This window comes from Lathyrus oleraceus, chromosome 5, assembly GCF_024323335.1.
Source record: "Lathyrus oleraceus cultivar Zhongwan6 chromosome 5, CAAS_Psat_ZW6_1.0, whole genome shotgun sequence".
Lineage (NCBI taxonomy): Eukaryota > Viridiplantae > Streptophyta > Magnoliopsida > Fabales > Fabaceae > Lathyrus > Lathyrus oleraceus.
Window position 1 is genome coordinate 227,053,721 of NC_066583.1, and position 14,048 is coordinate 227,067,768.

The following is a 14,048-nucleotide window of genomic DNA, read 5'->3' on the forward strand; positions in this document are numbered from 1 at the left end:
GTGAGAGAACACCAATCTGTTAACATAGTCAATGAATCTTTGGTACCATGTGAAATTTTGTTCCCGAGGGGACAGATGTCAGACACGATGTTGGGATAACTGGTCTAACATGATATACCAGTATAACAATAATGTATAACATTTTAACTTATACATGATGATGAAGCATAAAAGGAATAAAGAAAATACAAAAAATTGGTAACCTAATTAAGTGAAACAAGAATTATGTATGGGGGGCACTCAACTCAAGAAAAGAAATTCACTACTTAGAATTAAAGCAATTAGTCTTATAAAAACCTTTAACCCCTATGAAGTTATATACCGCTCACTAATCCTATTGACTTTCTATTTAGGTTTCCCCCTAAATATGATAACCAACTCACTTTCTTCAACCACTAATCTCTAGTGATCAATCTTAGTAACAAGTCTATCGATTGTTGAATTTATAACTCAACTGAGACAAACCAACAACTATGTAAAGTTACTAAACACAGAGTGGTGTACAACAAAGATTCAATATTAATCCTTATTATGTCATTATCATGGAATACAAGAAACACTTTATTCTCAAGCTCATATAATTAGTGTCTTAGAACAAGGCTTTACGACTAACAAACCAAACTCTATGCCTTAAGATATGAAAGGAGGCGCTAGAGTGGTGCACAAAGATAACACAAACAAATACTCAAAAGATAAACCCTAGCACTAGGTATCTTCAAAACATGCACACCTCAAAAGTGAGGTTTGAGTCTCCTTAAATATCGATGCATTTTCAGGTTTTTCTCCTTTAGATTTTTTTATTTAATTTTGTCCAGAATAACAGTAGATATTTTTGGATTTTATTTGCTCCATAAATATCTCCAACAAAATATATGATTTTTATTAACTTAAAATCAAATTTAAATCTCCATTTAAATTGATTTGATCTTCAAGAGCTATCAAACAAATCTCACAAATATAATACATTAATATAGCAACAAATCTCATTGGATCTCAACCAGATTTTTGCTTCAAAAATGCATCAACATTTGTCTTCTGAACTAGGGCCAAATGTTTCATACATGTTGGAACATCATGTTCCACACGTGTCCCTTATTCACTACAGTTGTACTAACATTTATAAGTTGACTGAGATAAAATGTTGTAGCACACCCTTCTTTACTACAACTTCACTTAACATCTGTCTGTTGACATAAACCAGATGTTGTTGCACACATGTTGGAACATCGTGTTCAATGTGTTACACCAGAATATCCAAAATAAATCTTTTATTCTTTGTAGAGTGAATCTTGGACCAAAACTTACTTCAGGGTACACTCAATCAAATCTTCTTTGACTGAAACAAATCCAAATCTTTTCTAATTGATTTTGGATTGACAACACATACTTATTCCCAAAAGTAAACTTCTGCATCTTAAAGAAGCCAACACCATTCCTCTTTTGAAGTACACATGAAGATATTCAGAACCCAAACCTTATGTTGATTGCATAACTAGTTATGTCAAGCACTTTTGTTGCATCTAAAATTCTGGCAAGCAAATCCCTGATGTCGTACATGATGTCATGACCTCAGGGTCTGCACATTATTACACCATAAACAATAGCAGAATAAATATAATAGTATAACAGTAAATAACACAATCAGTTGTTAACCCATTTAGGTGCAACGTCACCTACATCTGGGGGCTACCAAGCCAGGAAGCAAATCCACTATCACATAATTAGTTTGAAGTCCTGAACAACCTCAGGTTTTACAGACTTCTCACCTAATCTCTACCTGTGGACGTTTCTATCTAGGATGCTCATAGATATGAGACCCCTCTCACTTTCCTCAACCACCCGACAACTAACAACTAAAAAACACAATCCATTCTTGCTTAAAAGCTTTTGAGGGATTGTGAGTTACAACTCAATACACCGGGTCCGATTCAAGTATCGAGGTGATACTCGAATTGGCTCACAAAAAGCATACACATGAAACCCTAAAGATAACAAAATATTGCACTGCTTTGATACTATCTTAGGTTTAGAACTCCTCTATAAATAGCAGTGTAAGGCATGGATTTCGGTCTTGATTTGCAATAGATCCAAGATCTATGCACAATCTTTTGAAGATATGATTTCAATCAAATCAGATGTTTCGTTAAATGTCTTGACATCATTACTTCATAAATAAGTCAACATACAATATTCTTCCGGTACAAGGAAAATGCTCAATAATATATGAGAGTTAAATCTTCATAGAATCTTTAGATAAATCATTAAAGAGACTAAATCTAACAAACAACATAAGCTCGGTTACGTTGAATGTTGAAACAACATGTCAGGACATCTTGTTCAACATCTGTCACATATACTTGTTTTTCCAAAATGTATCCAATCACAATAGGTCAGACTTAACAATCTCCCCCTTTGGCAAATTTTGGCTAAAACAATCTTTGCAACGGTCAATAGTTAAGAGAGATAGAAACAAGGATATACATCAACAAGAATACATACGATATCCTTTTTCACACAGTCACCAGAGGCATGCGCAGCGAACAACAGACCTCATACTGTATAACACACCAGAAAAAAAAATCCTTTTTAGACAGGATGTTAGGACATTGTTCCTGACATCATAAACACAAGTATCAGGTGTTCCCCCTGAGTATTAGGCGCTCCCCCTAAGTATCAGGACCACAGGCTGAGTTATCCCAAGGGTTACTCCCCCTCCATACCTGCACATGCTCCCCCTCAAGGAGCAAGATAGACAAGAAGCAAAGTGCAAAGCACACTACTAGCATTACACATTCATACACACTTACTCCCCCTTTTTAGCCATAAATTTGACAAACAAACCACATTAACCAAAGAAACAAAATAGAATCCAGGGCATAATCCACAAAAGAAACAAAATAATAATCAACACATAAAACAACTAGAGATCATTAATCTTCATCACTGTTGGTAGCATCTTCCTCATCACTTGCATCAGACTTGTCTTCATTTTCTTCTTCTTCATCTGTTCCATCACTTTTCAAACCACCTTCTTCTTTAGATAGAGCCTTAATCAACATTTCAATCTTGCTTTTCCTTTCAGTACAACATTTTATAGTTTCATCCAAGGTCTTGCAGGTGTCTTTTAGCTCAACTAGGATGTTTGTTCTGTTAGTAGACATTGAAGGAGTTTGTCTAGATGTCATGACAATGTCTAGGACATGTTTCCCAGTGAACAACCTATAATGCAATGAGAGAGGATGGTCCCGTTTGCATGTACTTTCATAATTGATTAATATATTGGAGTGTTAACTTAGGATAACCCCACCGATCAAAGAAGGAAAAGTTATTCACGTTTTCACAGCATAAGAGGCAACATGCTTCATAGTCTGATCAAAAACTTAGGATCCAAAATCACAATTTGACTTGGTCCCAAACAATATAGATAAACTTACCTAACCCAATAGCTATATTGGAGGTGGGATTGGTTGGAACCCAATTTGCAGCTCCAATTCTGTGGAGAACAGCATACTTGACACTCAAGGCACTAGCATACAGTTTCCCTTTCCTTGGCCATTCCTTCACTTGCTTAGCATTAATCTCTCTACAGATGACATTGTCAGAGACTTCAACTTCAGCTTGTTCTTCTTCATTTCTACCCAAGAACCTATTGATTATTTCAAGAGAGAAGTCCACACATCTTCCTCTGACATACACTTTTCTGAAGTCCTTACTCCTTTTGTTGTCACACTCTTTGGAGATGTTCACAATAAATTTTTTGATAACCATTTCACAGCACTTTCCAAAACCTATTACAGTTTTTATTAATCCATCTTCTTGAATCAAAATCAACACCTCTTTACATTCAAAAGCACATTTCCCTAATTCCCTTTCCAGTGTTAACCTTCTTTGATAAACAAATTTCCACTTTTCAACATTTTCAACAGAGTGAAAAGAAATGTTGTCAGGTGGAACTTCAGGAATGTTGGCTGGTATCTTCTTCCCAGAGGCTTACTTTATGGAAGTAGAGACGACATCCTAAACATTATGTTTGGTATCATGCTAAGATTCACTAGACTCAGAGGGAACTTCCTTCCTTTTCAGGGACTTATTCTTAGATACAGGAGCCACCACCTTGCTCCACCTTTTGTGGGACCAACACTAGCTTTGTTCCTAACAGATTTGAAGGGAGTGTTGGAGAATCCAACAACTTTGCCTTTTTTGTTCTTCAATCTTTTAGCTATGCCAGGGTCCAGTCTTTGTCTAATAGGAACATCATCAGAGTCCAGTTCCTCAATATTAACAATGTCAGTGGGTTGATCAATAAGGTTTTTATCTTTGTTACCCAGCTCATTAGTCATATCTTCATACCTTTCTTTGTCTTGCAATTTCTCTTAAGATATAGTAGGTGCATGCACATCATGTTTATCTCTGGGGTTCTCAATATTGTTATCAAGTTGGGCTAATTATGTGGAGACATCCGGTACGACATTTGTCTTGGGGTCAATCCCCAATACTTGAGAGATCAACACACGAATATTCTTATCAACATCGTCTATGTCAGCAACGATCATGCTAGATTTACTCAAGGTAGTAATAGATCTAGGTTTATTGTTGGTTTCAGAAGTTTCAACATTTTCCATAACATTTGTCGCAGCGAGACAATCTTTAGACACATCAACATTAGGTTCAATGCCGATAGGATCGAGATACAAACTAGTCATGGACATGGGTTTCTTCACTACAGTAGGGGATTCAGGACCATTCATATTTCTAGCAGTTATGGAGGGAGTGGACGAGGTACTTACTTTAGAAGGCTTGCTTTTCCTTGAAGATGAAGTTCTATCCTTTCTCATTGGAGTTGCATGGACAGGGACGATCGAGAGGGGAACAACATCAGTAATGACATCAGAGAGATCTATCTCATAGCATATATTTTTAAGGTTTGATTTCTCTTTGGAATATTTGCTTGGAGTGGAGATAGAAGGTTGTGACATTTTGGAGGCAAAGAGGAGATAGAGAGATGAAGATATATAAGAACAAGTTTGGTAGAGAGGAGATGGAGAGATGGAGAGATGAAGAATGCAGAGGGTGGCGTGAAGTTAGCTAGAGTGCAATGTTAGGAAAATAAGAAAAAGTTGTAATGATTGTCATCGAGTTTTGTGCATAATTAAGTGGAGGGAAGAGAAAATTTGATTTCCATATCCCCCCTTCAGTAATTGCTATAATTCTTCAAGCATGCAAATGCCCAATTCTCCCCTTAGTTTTTCAAACTAATTAGCATCTAAAGCTTTAGTAAAGATATTTGTTAATTGCCTCTTAGTAGTTACATGCTTAAGAGTGACAATTTTTTCTTCCACCATATCCCTAATGAAATGATGAAGGATATCAATGTGCTTAGTTCTACTGTGCTGAATAGGGTTTTGGAAATGTTAATAGCACTTAGGTTGTCATAGTACAATGTCATGACATCTTACTGGACATTGTATTCTTCTAGAATTTGTTTCATCCAAATTAATAGAGAGCAATTACTTCCTACAACAATATATTCAGCCTCATTTGTAGATAAAGACACAATATTTTGCTTCTTACTGAACCAAGATATGATATTATTTCCCAAAAAGAAACACCCTTCAGAAGTGTTTTTTCTATCGTTAGCATTGCCTGCCTAATCTGCATCACAATATTCTGTTAGTAAGGTGTTTTCATTGTGAGAATACAACATTCCATATTCACTAGTTCCATTGATATACTTCAAAATCCTTTTCACTAGAGTAATGTGACTCATTTTGGGTTCAGATTGATATCTAGCACATACTCCTACAACAAATATAATGTCAGGTCTACTAGCTGTAGGATAAAGAAAACTACCAATCATACTCATGTACAGACTTTGATCCACATTTACACCTTTTTCATCTTTGTTTGTTTTAAATTAGTTGGTGCAGGTGTCCTTTTATGGCTAGCATTTTCCATGCCAAACTTCTTCATTATATTCTCAGCATACTTGATTTGGGAGATGAAGATAGTGTCATCCATCTGTTTGACATAGAGCCCAAGAAAGTATGTCAGTTCACCAACAAGACTCATTTCAAACTCAGATTGTATCTGCTTGACAAAATGTTGTACCATTTGGTTCAACATCCCTCCAAACACAATGTCATCAACATATATTTGAGCTATCATGATTTTACCATGCTCTTCTTTAACAAACAGGGTTTTGTCTGTTCCTCTTTTCCTGTATCCATTGTTAATAAGGTACTCAATGAGCCTCTCATACCAAGCCCTAGGTGTTTGCTTTAATCCATATAGAGATTTCCTTAATTTGTATACATGATCTGGAAAGTTCGGATCTATGAACCCCTTGGGTTGTTCAACATAGACTTCTTCATTCAAGTACCCATTTAAGAAGGAACTTTTCATATCCATTTGAAAAAGTTTGAATTTAAGTAAATAAGTCACTCCTAACAGTAGTTTTATTGATCCAAGGTGATCAACAGGGGAAAAGGTTTAATCAAAATTGACCCCTTCAATTTGAGTGTATCCTTGAGCAACAAGTCCAACTTTGTTTCTATTTATAGTCCCTTTTTTTATCAGATTTGTTCTTGTATATCCACTTTGTGCCAATAACATTCATTCCTTTAGGTCTAGGACTAAGTCGCATACTTCATTTCTTATAAATTGACCTAATTCCTCTTGCATTGCATTGATCCAAAATTCATCAGTCAAAGATTCCTTCACATTTGTTGCTTCAAACTTAGAAGCAAAACAAGCAATTGAGAACACATCTCTAGATCTAGTGGTGACCCCTTCATTAAGGTTTCCAATTATGAGATCTGTTGGATGGTCTTTATGTATTCTGATGGAGGGACCTTTGTTGACTTGGGGGTTATCAAGTTCAATGCCTCCTGATTCAATACCTTCCTCATTTCCAGTTGAGTTAATCTGCTGAGATGATATCCCAACATCTGCTTCAACATCAATCCCTTTTTCTGATATATTATCATCCACTACCACATTGATGGATTCCATCATGACTTTGGTTCTGGAATTAAAGACTATGTAGGCTATATTGTTTGTAGAGTATCTCAGAAATATACCTTCATCACTCTTGGGATCTATCTTTCTTCTTTGTTCACGGTTAGCTAGGATATAGCATTTTCTTCCAAAAACATGAAAGTATTTGATAGTGGGATTCCTTCCTTTCCATGATTCATAGAGAGTAGATGAGGTACCGGTTCTTAAAGTGACTCTGTTATGAATATAGCAGGCAATATTCATTGCCTCATCCCAGAAATGGTAGGGCAGATGCTTGGCATGAAGCATGACTCTAGCTGACTCTTGGAGAGTTCTGTTCTTGCGTTCAACAACCCCGTTTTGTTGAGGGGTGATAGGAGAGGAGAACTCATGACCAATACCTTCAAAGGAGCAAAAATAAGTGAATCTACTATTTTCAAATTCCTTCCCATGGTCACTTCTAATCCTGATAATTTCACTTTCCTTCTCTCTTTGAATCCTTTAACATAGATCTTTGAACACCTAAAAGACATCTGATTTTTTGTTGATGGATTTCACCCACGTGAATCTTAAAAAATCATCAACAACTACATATGCGTACATTTTCCCTCCAAGGCTCTCACCTGCATAGGCCTCATTAAGTCCATATGAAGAAGTTCCAAAACTTTTGAAGTCGTCTGATGTTGTAACTTTGGATGTGACATCTTTGTTTGCTTCCCAATTTGACACTCACCATGCATTTTACCTTCTTCGATCTTGAGTCGTGGAATACTGTAATACCCCAAAATTTACCCTTCATTTTTCCTGGAAGCATACGCTTTACACCTCATGCATGCATTCATTTTTAGGTCATTTAACATTAGATACATTGCATTTCATCATGTCAATCAGAATTAGATCCAAGAAGCTTTATTTATAAAAATAAAAAATAAAAAAAAATAAAAAAAACGAAAAAAAATTAAAAAATAAAAAATAAAAAAAATAAAAAAAACAAAAAATTTTGGACTTGGGTCTCTCTCATTTGAGCCCACAAAGCCATGAAATTCAGTCTATAAATACCAAGGCTTCACTTGAGAAAAAGGAAGAGAAGCAAAATACTCTGGGGTTTCCTTGAAACAAAACCCTGGACAAAACCTGGAGAGAAACCTGACAGAGAACTTAGAGCAGCCTCCAAACCCTGAAGGGAACTCAACTGCACAGAATCGCCTCTGCCTCACATAAACCCTAAAGATTGTTTTGTAAACCTCACGGGTGCCACTCAATTTCAATCAAGCTCTCCAATCAGGTTTGCCCTTATTCCCATTACCTTTATGCTCTTAATTTGGATCATCTGAATGTTTGAGGTATGATGGATGAATTTCATTAGGTTTTTGCCCACGGGTCATAATTATGTATGAATGTATAAATAATGCCTTGAATGCTTAATCGTTTAATTTCTGAAGTGTATGCCACAGGGTTTGAGGTTTCTGAAGCCATATTGTTATCCATGAAAAAAATGCTTATCGTGTTTCGCTAACCCTTTTGTTGAGTTTTTGTGAGGGCTCACATGACTTTTGCAGGGATAACTTGCGTGGTTTTCCACTTTATTTGTGGGATACCCCCTGGAGGTTTCATTCCGATTACCTGTACTGACTCGCTTTCTTTGATGGTGTTTAGCTTGGAAGGATCCCTGGGTTTCCCATTCCTCTAACTGCTGTTACTTCGGATCTTTATCCGCGTGGTACTTTTACATTTTTCCCGCATTTTACTGCTTTTCTAGCTGGAAGACCTCGATAGGAGGCAATGTTTTTGTGTGTTTTTTTTTACAGGTTCCTTCGTCAAGGACTGCCTTTTTGCATGAGTTCACCGAACCCTAACCCTTCATTGATTTTTCTTCTCCTAAACACACGTTTACTCCTTCTACTACAGGTGAGTAAGCCTCCAAAGGTCGAGCATTTGGTAGATTGTGTAGTAACGTCGTTCGTCCAAAACCCACTCCATAACCCCGTAGTTAGCCGAACTACGGCTTGCTCTGATTCTCATTCCAGATGAGATACGTAGGCATAAGACGCGATGTCTTAGCGAGCACACATCCCCCTAACCCATAGGTCAGCCGAGCTACGAAGACTCTGATTCTCATATTCAGATGAGATACGTATGCAGTGGATGCGACATCCGCGCGAGTCATTTTCATTTAACCCTTTTTTTTTGGTAAACAGCACAAGATAAACTCACACCCTTTAGACAAGAACTACAAAAGTGGATCCCGTAGAGTACTACGGATGCGTAGGGGTGCTAATACCTTCCCTTCGCATAACCGACTCCCGAACCCAAGATTTGGTTGCGAGACCTCGTCTTGTCCTTTCCTTGTTCAGGTTTACTTCGAGCGTTTCCTTTCCCTCCTTTGGGATGAATAACGCACGGTGGCGACTCTTCTGTCATTTTCTTTCGCCGGTTGTTTTTTTCGCGCACTGTATTTTTCAGTTTGCGACAGCTAGTGACTCTGCTGGGGACACTAAGAAGTTGACCTCTTGCTGGTCCATCTTCCCTAAGCGATTCCCTCCTAGCTTGTGTGATTTCTTGTTTATTGGGTGTTCATGCTTTTGTACATTTATTTGCTTACCTGCTTGCATGCATCTGTTGTATCTGTTGGATCTGTTTGTTTGTTTGTTGGGATGGGGTGTTCTATGAGAGATAAGCCCATTACCCAGGCTTGAGTGTACACACAGGTTTTAGAGTGGATAATCATGAGGCTTGCGTGGCGTGTTGCTACGTTAAGTCGTTCATGAAGAACCACACCCAGACGAGGTTTCTTTTGGATATATTATGTCCTACGGGTGTTCCGTAACGGCAGGATGTTCCTCTAGAAATCGTCGACTCTGGTGACCATTTCCCGAGAACTCAGTCAAGGCCTCTCCTCCGAGACGTGATTATGTTAGCTCTGGTGGGCGCATTCTCGCTGCTCAATCCGAGGATCCCGAGACTGGGAACTTGCTATTAGGATGTCATGTTGAGGGGAGTCAATGGAGGTCTTTTGTCCCGTAATAATACCAAACCTTCAGTGGTAAACATATTATTCGCGACTGAAGGGCTGAAGCTGACGAACTTCTGTTCTTAGAACCTACCAGTGAGGGGCGGGCTAAATTCAGGAAACCTTAACCTCCGACCAACCCGGTTTTCTGGAGCAAAGCTTTGATCTTGTATTATATTCTTCAGTGGGTTTCTCTTCAGACAGTGCAACCTGACAGATGTTCAAGCGGATCCTGCAATCCTGATTTCCATGCCATTGCATTGCATTCACATCATTGCATCACATCATTTCGCATTCATATCATTTAACACATGTTTATCTATTCCCAGGAGTTCACATCTTCTTCTTGATTCTAGTCGGGGTTTTCTTCTTACACTGTTTATCAAACGAGAGACTGGAATCAAGGGGGTAGAATACCTTTTGGAATTGATAAACATGTCATTGCATTTGCATATCCATAGCATGTCTTGTATAACAGGTACCGCCGCAGTGTTCTCAGTTGTTTGGTGTTCCATCAGCAGGATAGCTGATTCAAGAATTCACCGATAGGGTACCCGAAGGAATCAACAGAGAGCAATGGAAGGTGTACAAGCAGAGCTCACTGAGATGAGGATCCGCATGACCTAATTCATGGATGTGGTTCAAGGGGTGGCTCAGGAACAACAAGATCTCAGACAGATGATGCAGAGGAATCCCGCCGCTACTCAACCAGAGACATTGGATGATCCTCCAGCTGGAGAGGCTAATGGTCCCAATGGACCGGGGCCTATCCCGATCCCACATGTCAACCTTGATCAACAGGTCGTCCATGATGATCAGGCCGATCAATTCCCCCTACTTCAGGAAGACTTTGGCATGGGCCATGGCATGGACCCCATGTTTAGAAGATTAGAGGAGAGGCTGAAAGCTGTGGAAGGACAGAATCCTCTGGGAGTAGATGTTGCTGACTTGGGGCTGGTCCCAGGTGTGAGAGTGCCACCGAAATTCAAAGTCCCGGTCTTTGACAAATACAATGGCAGCTCTTGCCCCAAAACTCACGTGCAAGCCTATTTCCGTAAAATGGTTGCATACTCTGATGATGAGAAGCTACTTATGTACTTCTTCCAAGATAGCCTAGCTGGGGCATCCTTGGAATGGTATATGAGGCTGGACAGAGCCCATATCCGCTGCTGGAGGGATTTGGCGGAGGCTTTCGTAAAGCAGTATCAGTATAATGCAGACATGGCTCCGGACAGAACTCAACTTCAGAATCTGTCTCTTAAAAGCAATGAGTGCTTCAGGGAATACGCTCAACGCTGGAGGGAGATAGCTTCCCGTGTTTAGCCTCCTATGTTGGAAAAGGAAATGGCCAACATGTTCATGAATACGCGGCCTGGACCTTATCTGGAGCGTTTGGTGGGGTGCAATGCCTCCAACTTTGCTGATGTGGTCTCTACCGGAGAGAGGGTGGAGAATTACCTGAAGACCTGCAAGATCCAAAATGGAGTTGGATCTTCATCAGGGGTAAAAAAGTCGTTCATTGGAGGGCATATGCAGAGAGAGAGGGGAGTGAATTCTTTGACTTCCTATCAGAACAGAGGTGTTAGAAGGAACAGTTTCCAGAATTATCATCAACAACCGTATGTTGCGGCTGTGACCATTCCAGCTGCAGCACCACTACAACAACAACAACCACAACTTCAACCAGCTCAGTACCAACAGCAGCAACAACCGGGTAACAGACCCGCCTATCAACAGAGGCAAAGGATGATGGACCGGCGTTTCGACACCCTTCCAATGTCGTACGCTCAGTTGCTTTCTAGTCTTCAACAACTACAACTTGTGCAATTGCGCACTCTGGCTCCTCCTGTTGGTAGACTTCCGGTGGGTTATGACGCCAACGCTAGGTGTAGTTTCCACTCTGGGGCACCTGGCCACAATATTGAGAACTGCAAAGCTTTTAAGCACGTAGTTCAGGACCTCATAGATTCAAAAGCCATCAACCTTGCACCGGCTCCTAATGTCGTCAACAATCCCATGCCGCAGCATGGTGGTTCGCACATTAATATGATGGAAGGAAAAGCCAAGTCCATTAAGGATGTGTTGAAGTTGAAGACTCCATTGTTGGATATCAAAGGATGCTTGCTGAAGGCCGATGTTTTCCCCGGTTGTGGGAAGGATTGTTTGGATTGTGCCACTCAGAGTGGAGGTTGTTTGAAGCTACAACAGGGTATCCAGGCCTTGCTCGACAAAGGTATCCTCCAGGATGAAGATTTGTCTGCCCAAGAGTCTGTTGAAGAGGCGTTTGAGAAGTATGGCCAAGTCTCTACGGTCAACGATGAAGATGGGGATAGTGATTGTGACATCGACAATTGGGTGCGTCCGAGGGTCCCTGGTGAAGTCATCAACAATTGGTCTTCTGAGGAGATTATCCAAGTCACTTTTCTGAAGGAGTAATTTTCTTTGTTTATTCATGCATGTCCAAGTCTTACGTTCCGCCCAGGGCGTAATGACTCATTGTAGGGCTCATCTATGTGACACTTTCATTTTTTATCATAAATAAAGGACGTCTTTTTGCATTCAAATATTTCGTTCCCTGTCTTTCTATTTTTGCAGTTTTTCAAAATAAAAAAATGGCAATGTTTTGTTTAGTTTCCACTTTTTTCTTTCACACTCATAAGCACATACCATCACTCATGCAGATGCACGTCACCGGATCCTATTGATAACGGTTCTACTATGGCTCGCTTCGACTTTGAAAATCCAACCTTTCAAGCTGAAAAAGAGGGTGATGAAGACTATGAACTCCCTGAAGAACTTGCCAGGTTCTTAAAACAGGAAGAAAGGGTCATTCAACCGTATCAAGAGCCTACTGAAGTGATTAATCTCGGCACCGAGGACGCCAAGAGAGAAATCAAGATAGGGGCTGCTTTGGGGGATGATGTGAAGAAAGGGCTGATTGAATTGCTGCAAGAATACGTTGACATCTTCGCCTGGTCTTATCAGGACATGCTCGGGCTGGACACAGACATCGTGGTACACCGCTTGCCTCTCAAAGATGGTTGTCCTCCGGTCAAGCAGAAGCTCAGAAGAACAAGACCAGAGATGGTTGTCAAGATAAAGGAAGAAGTGCAGAAGCAGTTGGATGCAGGGTTTCTAGCAGTCACCAATTATCCGCCATGGGTTGCAAACATTGTCCCACTACCTAAGAAGGATGGAAAGGTACGGATGTGTGTCGACTACCGGGATCTGAACAGAGCTAGCCCTAAAGATGATTTCCCATTACCTCACATCGATGTTTTGGTGGATAATACAGCTCAGTTCTCGGTATTCTCCTTCATGGATGGCTTTTCTGGCTATAACCAAATCAAGATGGCACCAGAGGACATGGAAAAGACAACTTTCATAACCCCATGGGGCACCTTCTACTACAAGGTAATGCCGTTTGGTCTGAAAAATGCCGGAGCAACATATCAATGAGCTATGGTGACTCTGTTCCATGATATGATTCATCATGAAATCGAGGTTTATGTGGACGATATGATTGCCAAATCTCAAACAGAAAAAGAATATTTGGTGATTCTGCAGAAATTGTTTGAACGGTTAAGGAAATTCAAACTGAGACTTAATCCGAACAAGTGCACTTTCGGGGTGAGATCGGGAAAATTGTTGGGTTTTATTGTTAGCGGAAAAGGGATTGAGGTGGATCCTGACAAAGTGAAAGCAATACAAGAAATGCCTGAGCCAAGAACAGAGAAGCAAGTCCGTAGTTTCTTAGGGAGGTTGAACTACATTGCAAGGTTCATCTCTCACCTAACAACCACGTGTGAGCCAATTTTCAAATTGCTGAGGAAAGATCAGGCTATCAGGTGGAATGAAGATTGTCAAAGGGATTTCGAGAAGATAAAAGAGTATTTGCAGAATCCTCCTATCCTTATGCCTCCAGTCCCAGGGAGACCGCTGATTATGTACTTGACAGTACTTGACAATTCTATGGGTTGTGTTCTCGGTCAACACGACAAGACAGGTAGGAAAGAACATGCCATCTACTACTTGAGTAAGA